Source organism: Microtus ochrogaster, chromosome 6, assembly GCF_000317375.1.
Source record: "Microtus ochrogaster isolate Prairie Vole_2 chromosome 6, MicOch1.0, whole genome shotgun sequence".
NCBI lineage: Eukaryota > Metazoa > Chordata > Mammalia > Rodentia > Cricetidae > Microtus > Microtus ochrogaster.
Window position 1 is genome coordinate 28,191,309 of NC_022013.1, and position 7,220 is coordinate 28,198,528.

The 7,220-nt window shown below is 39.2% G+C and overlaps 1 non-coding gene across 1 annotated transcript; it reads right to left on the reverse strand.

The window, feature by feature from the left end:
- Positions 1-1,365: 1,365 nt before the first annotated feature.
- Positions 1,366-1,476, reverse strand: LOC113456253. The gene has a single exon (XR_003377101.1). It is a non-coding gene; the product is annotated as a U6 spliceosomal RNA (small nuclear RNA).
- Positions 1,477-7,220: the final 5,744 nt, after the last annotated feature.

Below are 7,220 nucleotides of genomic sequence, written 5' to 3' on the forward strand. Positions count from 1 at the left end.
AAAAATCCACCAGTCTCTCAAAAAATGTTCTTCATCGAGAATCAACTAGGTGAACCCCAGGGAACAGACTTTAAGGGAACAATAATGAACAAGATCAAAAGATACAAGAGCTTTAAAGAGGACAGGAGAGGACAACTCTTTGAAATGAAGGAGGATAAGAATAAATTCTTAAGTCAAAGAGGATGCAATTATATGGCTGAACGAAATGGTAAAGACAATGAAAGAAAACTGAATTCAATAAAGAAATATTATACTGAAGAAAATTCTAACTGAAATGAGGATGGAATTGAAAATCAACGACTCATTTAGAAAACTCAGGGGAAATCCTTGCCAGAAGAATGGATCAAGAGGAAGACAGAATATCAGGACCTCAGAGATTTACAACTAGTCAGAGTGCAGAAAATAAGTGGCCACATTGTGAGTACATTTACAACACAGCCTCTACTCCCTAGGTGGAGGGAATATCATGGAATGGTGTTATGTAAAACCGGAGAGTCTGTTAAAGGGTCTCAAGGACAAAGACTCACTGATAGAGAACCAGTTAGATGCTTCTGCTGATCCAGCCGCCTTCATCCTGTCGTTTTTCCCAGGAATGAAGAGCACCTACTGCATGCTTTCTCTTTGCTACCTGCTCTATTCTAAACACCCAAGGGAGCGTGAGAGCAAGAGAGCACAGAATCCTCTCCCTCAGTTTCTTTTTGTTTTTATTTTTTTTTTTTGGAGACAGGGTTTCTCTATGTAACAGACCTAGCTGTCCTGGAACTAGCTCTTGTGGACCAGGCTGTCCTTGAACTCACAGAGATCTGCCTACCTCTGCCTCCCAAGTGCTCAGTTTCCCTCAGCTTTTAAGCTGTGTAGTAGGCAGACAAGACCCTAGGGCCTGCTGCCCCAAAAGTCATTGGCTAAACAGATTGAAATCCCACCACACTTCCCTTTTTTTCTAAATAAGGCTCTAATCCTAACATAAAACTATTTGCAATAAGAACAACTATTTTTAAACATAAAGAAAAGAAAATCAGCCCACAAATCACAATCCCAGTGAACCTAGACAACAATGAGGACCCCAAGAGAGACAGATCTAATCTACATGGGAATAGAAAAAGACAAGATCTCCTGAGTAAATTGGAAGCATGGGGACCTTGGGAGAGAATTGAAGGGAAGGGAAGAGGCAGGGATGGGAGCAGAGAAAAATGTAGAGCTCAATAAAAATCAATAAAAAACACTAAAAAATAAATAAAAATTGTAATACAAAAAAGAAGAAGAGAACAACTATCAAGTATTGTGCAGGAGAAAGGAAAGGTAAGAAAAACAAAATGAGAACTACAACCAACAAGGACAACATCAAGCAAGAAACACATACTAAATAAAAGTATGGAACACTTCACAAATATGCATGCCATGCTGTTGCGGGGGCCATGCTAAACTTTTTTGTATTGTTCCAATTTAGTCTATGTGCTACTGACCTCTCCCTCAGCTTTTAAACTGTGTCTTAGGCAGTCAAGACCATGCTCTATGGCTTGCTTCCCAAAGTCATTGGCTAAATGGATTGAAATCCCACCCCAGAAAGGGTAGCAGGACGTGGAGGAATGGAGATTGTCAGACTCAGAAGGCGGCGATGACAGCATCAAGTTGCTGTCTTCAAGCTATGACAAGGAGTCTCAACAATATAGCAACATGGTGGGAAAATTTTACAATGTCCTACCCCATATGAAAAACTACAGACAATCAATGCTGCTGAGAGGGGAAATCAGCTCTTTTTTCTTTTTTTTTTCACCTGGATTCAAAGATTATGATCAGCTACCCAATGTCAGGTGGTCTTCCTAAATACATGTACGTATCATCAACATTAAATGAACTCAGTAGGTTGTGTGTGCACACACACACAAATATGTGTGACAATAATAATAAAGCACACAAAGGTCTTTGAATTCAAGAGGAAATGGGAAAGTCCTGGGGGGTTAGAAGGGTAGAAATGATGTAAGTACAGTACTCACATATAACAAATATTGCAAAAAGAAAAATATAGAATGAATGGTTTCATAATAAATAATGAGTGATTTGAGGATGGAAGTTGACAAGGCAAAAAAAAAAAACAATGTTTGACTAACATGCTCTGAATCCTGTACCTTTGTCATTTATGTGAGTTTAAGTTATTCTTTCAATATTAAGAACTTTAAAACATTTTCATCCACCTTTATGCAATTATCCACTGTAGCTCTTTCCCAAAATACATCTTACATTTTTGTGTTCTTCAATTTAAGCTCTCTTACTAGGATTATACTAAAAGATTAATACAATAACAATTACGCATATGACACTTTGAAGTACATCAGACTCCAAGCAGTGTTTTGTGTCTTCCTAGATGACAGGCATCGGCTCAGTTGCCTTTTAGCAGTATCTAGGAGATTCCAGTTTCAGCTCAAGACTGAGACATCCCATGGCTCCGAAGTCCTTCTTGACATTGATTAGACCCTGTTTTAGACTGCCTCATGTGTAAAAACAGTTTCTGTATTGTTTCGGCACTTGTAAAATCATGAGGAGTGAAATGCTACCCAAAATGTCTTATAGCAGAGCAGAAGACTTTAGTCTGAACCTAGATGTTCATGGGGAACATCTTCCGGCTCCATCTATTTAATCCAATACACTTGTCTCCAGTAAACAAGATGTGGTACCCTGGTTTGCTAGACCACCATCCCAACAATAAATCAATTCTCTGTTCCATCACTTCTGCCATTTCCTAAATACATTTCATTTCCTATGGTTCTTGCCACAGTTTATTATATATTTCTGGGCATGTTAAGACAATAAAACTCAGTCTCCCACACAGTAGGAGGCTCGAAGCACATGGAACGAGTTGGCTCAGCCCTGACTTTCAGGGGGATCCAGAGGAAATCCTGCCTTTCTTTTCCAAGCTGTTGTGGCTCCTAGTGAGTGTGTGGCAGCATCGCTCCATCTCTGCCTACCAACAGATGTCTTTCTTCCCTGGATGCCAGTGTTCTCGTTTCCCTCCTCTTAGGGTATATTCTATTCCAGGATGGCTTCTTTAAAATATATACAAATAGTTTATCTAGAAATGAGGTCATATTCTGTGGTCTGAAATAGATAATTCACTTCAGGCGAATGCTCAGTACATTGAGCATCACTAATTTGTTTTCTGTTTCAGAAACTTGTACTTTTCAAAATAGCTGAAATTCCCCAAATCCATCAGTTTTCAGGTTAAATCTTACCTGCTCAGATAGGTCTTCTCATCTGGTGTCTCTCTTCTTCGTTTCTAAAGCAGTGGACTGTCTTCTGTGTAGACAGCATAACACACAATTCTTTCTTTCTTTTCTTTCTTTCTTTCTTTCTTTCTTTCTTTCTTTCTTTCTTTCTTTCTCCTTCAGAAAAATACAGTCTCCCTGGGTTTACTGGTTTATTTATGGTTCTGCCTTTATTGTGTGACATTGTTCTCAATGCATAGTAAAATCTTGGTACAGTTCATGTAAGACTAAATGAATGGATAAACAAACGAAAGTGCAGTATGAGCAATGGATCTCCTAAAATCCCAGTTTTATTACATTTTTATTTTGTTCCAATAACTGACAATATTTTGTATACTTTTTGCTGGTATCTGTGTTGATATTTGTAAAAGTAATGTTGATGGACTTTTGTGTGGGGTGATACGCAACAGAAAAACAAAAATGCAAACAAACAGAATCCACTAACTTCCTTTTGGAAGCTTGCAGTTTAGTGTAGAAGAAGCAATCTCCAAGGGATGAGTGTAAAATCAGCTTCCAGTGCTTTAGCCTAACGTGGTTCTAAGCTGCATATTCCACATGCTCAGAGCAGTGCAAAGACTTCCCTCACATGCTGTTTGCTTCCTGCAGAATCCACACCGGCTTGAGGGAACAGGGATGTCTCGGGGTATATGGCAAGCTTGATATGTATTAATTTCATAAATAAATGGTGAGTTTTTAGATGCCTGTAGTCAAAATTAGAGGCACAGAAATTAAATTACTATCTTAAAGAAGCAGGCACAGTATTTTCTCATGGTCTTAAACCAATGAGAACCATTAATGCTCATAGTGTGAGCGGTGTGATACTCTGGAAACCCAGAGAGACTGGTTGGCACAAGGCAAGATCTGCCTTGTTTAAATGGGTGCATGAAAGAAGACAGAAGTGACAAAAATCGGGGCTCCCTGTTTTGACTGTGAGACATCCCATAGCTCCCTCAAAGAGGGATGAATGAGTAACTTTCATTTGTTTCATTAATTAAATTCTTCATTTTGATGAGATCGAGAGGACTTGAGAGAAGTGAGGAAACACACTGTATGAAAATAGCAGGCTTCACGTGATCTTGTAGATGAGATTGAATTGGGGCATTTTAAAAATATGTCTTTTTGTCTTCTGCTAGATAAGGGAAGTGAATTTGACTTTTTGACATACTGTTAAACATGCCTCATGACATTTTGAGCCATGGTGTTGGAGATTTTTTTTTCCTTTTGGCAAAAAGCCTGAGGCTCTATTACTAATTTATCAGTATCACAATGCACATCCCCATTTGCCCTCTGTAATTCTCTTGTTCTTCTTGTCTTGGACCTTTACATTTAAAGCGCCGGTCTCGAGATGAATAATTTCAGTCATCACTGTCCAGGAATCCTTTGAAAATCCCTTTGTTGGTCATCACACGCTGTCTCCTGATTATGCGACCACATTAGTAACAGGCTTCCATTGTGTCCCAGAAAGCTTCCTCCCTCTCTGCTCGCATGTTTCCTGTGAATCATTTCTTGTTGAGCTTTGACGTGATCCTCAACACGCAAGCTGCCGACTTATTCTTCTTGCAGCTAAAGAGGAGGGGGGATTAGGCTTTTCCTCTCTGCCCTTTCTGATTTGCTCAAATCGGTTACTGGTTCTGAGCCGAATCATCCTGACGCATGTCACGAGCACTGTCAATTAGGTTAATAGACAGGCAGGCAAGGCCCTGACACTGGGCTGTGTCGTGTGCCAATGCCAGGGTCTGCAGAATGAGAGCTGGAGGGGCAGGATCTCTCTGCCTCATGGTTTGTCCTTTGTCATATTCTGCACTGTGGTTTTTGACAAAGGAAGGAAGGAAATTAGGGCAGAACAAAGGAAGGGAGACTGTGTTTTTCTTCCACAAGCCAACACCCTGGTTCCTATTGCTAAGGTGGTAACTGGATTATAAGACAAATGTAATTCATTCAAATTATACATGATTTTAAATTCAATATGAAGACAGTGTATCTTTGGGGTATAAAAATATGAACATGAGAAAACAGGAATAGTAAGTTAGGAGTCTCCCATGCAAGTCCCATTACTTGTTTGGGTTCATACAACTTAGTGAGAGTATTGACTATATTGGGCTTTACTGAAGTAAATACATTTTGAAAATATTCCTGTTGAATATAAATTACTGAGTAATGATAAAATGCATGTGATGATTTCCTGTAAGATGTGATATACACAAGATCTGCGAATATAAATTGACTCCCAAATTATTGCATGGTAAAGGTAATGCTAGAACACAATTAAAAAGTTAGGGCCATCTTGCATTTTGTCATCTTTAAGCAAGTGGAAAATGCAAACCATCAAATTATCACAACACACACATGCCACACACCTCAATGTAAAGATGTCCCACACAGCCCAGCACACAACACATAGCACACAGAAATGTCTACAAGGAACATGTTCCTACTGGGCTGGTCCTTATTATTATTGTGAAAATCTGAGCATGGAAATTTCTTCTAAAAATTACCTTCAAGTTATTCAGCATGCAGCCTCCATCAACACCTTTCCTGAAGGTAAATCAGCTTCTAGGGGAATGCAACTTGAAAAACACTGTGGATTCTCCAGTGAATGACCGCAGGAAGTGCTGGTGCCGCGCATATCTGTGCCCATAAAGAGTCCTAGTAAATGTGAGCCCAGGAGATCTTCAGTATGGACGTTCTGTATCCTGTGAAGGGAAATCTGAAGGTTAGGGTCATTTTATGCAGAGTCAAACTGAGCAGACTCTTCACTGCTTCTCACTGCAGAAGTTATCACAGTGAGAGAACTGTAAACACACATCAGCTATATCAGATGTGATGGAAATAACACCCCATCACAAGGAAAAGAGAACCTAGTAGAGACAGAAAACTACAGCAAACTAAAATGTTGCATCACTTCTCTTGTTGTTGGGTTAAAAATGTGAGTAAAGCCGGGTGGTGGTGGTGCACGCGGCAGGCAGAGGCAGGTGGATCTCTTGAGTTCAAGGCCAGTCTGATCTAAAAGAGCTAGTTCCAGGACAGGCTCCAAAGCTACAGAGAAATCGGTCTCAAAAAACAAAAACAAACAAAACAAAAAGAGTAAAAGTTGCATTTTGTATTTTAATCATTATATTCATTGTTTACGTTGTTATAGACGTAAAAATGCTCAGGCTTTTTTTAAAATTAAGAACTCTATTTTGCTGTGATTTAACTAAAAATGTCAACTTACTCTGTCGTTACATTTATTTGCTCTGAAAACAAGAGAAAACTCTTGTTGCTCTCTTCTGTGTTAGAATTACCGGCTTCTGAAGGCACACTGTATTCCTCTCTTTGGTGGTTCAGCAGCTTTCTAGGGCTCTTTGTATCCTGTCATGTTTGTATAGTGGCAGACACACCATTCTTACCTGGAAAACAGTTGAGCCTTCAGTGTGTCAGGAAGAATCCATCAGCTAAACATTCAGGGAACTGCCAAAGTGTATACAAGCTGTCATAGGTGTTTGATTGGGATTTCAAGATTGAGTCAACAGCTTCAAGCATCTTAGAGACTTGTGACTACAGACAGCTATAACCAGAAGAATCCCTCCCAGTGGGGGAAACAGCCACAGCTGAGACCTTCATAGTCACTAGCAATAGTGGATGACACTCCTAATGATGTCCTTTCTCTCATTCGGCTGTATAATTCCCTTTTCAATGAATTGGAATATAATTTCATAAAATGCTCTATTAAGAGAAAATCCTTTGATCTTCTACTCCCATCCAGATTCTGCTTAATTTTTCTCTTCTCCTTTATAGCACGTCTCCTCCAAACTAATGTCTGTATTTGTAACATTCATTTCTCTTTATCTGTAGCTTGTTAACCACTCCCACCATGTTCCTTGAAGCAAGAGAAAACATACAGTAGTTGTCTTTCTGGGGCTAGCTTATTTCAGTTAACATAGTGATTTCTTTTTTTTCTTTTTTTTTTTTTTTTTTTTT